This window comes from Crocuta crocuta, unplaced genomic scaffold (assembly GCF_008692635.1).
Source record: "Crocuta crocuta isolate KB4526 unplaced genomic scaffold, BGI_CrCroc_1.0 scaffold29, whole genome shotgun sequence".
In the NCBI taxonomy this organism is placed as follows: domain Eukaryota; kingdom Metazoa; phylum Chordata; class Mammalia; order Carnivora; family Hyaenidae; genus Crocuta; species Crocuta crocuta.
Window position 1 is genome coordinate 3,928,801 of NW_027533280.1, and position 1,261 is coordinate 3,930,061.

The following is a 1,261-nucleotide window of genomic DNA, read 5'->3' on the forward strand; positions in this document are numbered from 1 at the left end:
TCACCCTTTTAAAGTTTTTTTTTTTTTAAGTAATGTTCATACCCCACGTGGGGCTCAAACTCACAACCCCAAGATGAAGAGTCATACACTCCTCTGAGCCAGCCAAGCACCCCAATAATACCACGCTTTTAAAATATACAATTTAAGGGGCGCCTCGGTGGCTTAGTTGGTTAAGCGTCCGACTTTCGCTTAGGTCATGNTTCACAACATTGTACAACCATCACCATTACCTAATTCTAGAACATCTTCATCATCCCAAAAGAAAGCCTGGACCCATCAGCAGTCGCTCCCTTACCTCCCTCCCCCGCCAGCATGTCGCAATCACTAATCTACTTTACATCTATGGATTTGCCTGTTCTGGACATTTTGCATAAAGACTCGTGTAATATGTGGGCTCTGTGTCTGGTTTCTTTGCTGTTAACAGTCTTACACGTGTCTTTTGAAGGGCAGAAGTGCTCACTTCCATTGCCTATACAGACAGGAGTGGAAATTCTGGGTTACTGAGTATGTATGTTTTTGGCTTCACTGGGAAATGGCAAACTTTTTTTTTTTCTTAAAGGTATCTGCTTGCCCTCCACTCCCTGAGAATGTGACAGCGCGAGCCATCTCTGGCCATGCAGATAAGGACAACTCCCTGAAGGGTGGTGAAGCAATGCGTTGGTATTGGAAAGACAGAGTCCCTAGATGACCCCACGAGCCCACCACTCGTGGCCCACTCACCTCTGGACTGCCATGTTTGAGAAAGAGACCTTCAGCTTGTTTGAGCCCTTGTATCATTGGGTTTTGTTACAAAATAGCCTGTACTCTAACCCACTAATAAAGTGCAAATAAAAGGTTATGAAATCTTAGAGGAAGAAGGGTTAATTCCACAGAGGGAGAAGTGTTTTGGAGAGGCTTCACTGAGTTGGTAACATTTGAGCAGGGCTTTGAAGGATGAGTAGAAGGCTAAAAGGAGAAAAGCAAAGAGAAGAGTCTTCTTTCTAGCTATGAGTAAATGCTAGGAGGCATTTCCAGTCTGGTGTAACTGAAGCAGAGGTGTGAAAACAACATCTGGGTTTTTTGGGTTTTTTTTTTGCCTAGGAATATAGTCCCTATTCCTGAAAGAGAACTATCATTTTCCTTTAGAGAATCTCTTTTCCTCCCAGATCCCAGAGTAAGGCACATGACCCAGGCTTAGCCGATCAAAGCAGTGCGTCCATGGGGCGCCTGGGTGGCTTAGTCGGTTAAGTGTCCGACTTTCGCTTAGGTCATGATCTCACGG

At 44.8% G+C, this 1,261-nt stretch overlaps 1 protein-coding gene across 1 annotated transcript in view; it reads right to left on the reverse strand.

The window, feature by feature from the left end:
• TMEM120B (transmembrane protein 120B) overlaps window positions 1–1,261 on the reverse strand; it is a 43,008-nt gene that overhangs the window by 18,986 nt on the left and 22,761 nt on the right. The gene's annotated exons all lie outside the window — the stretch shown is intronic.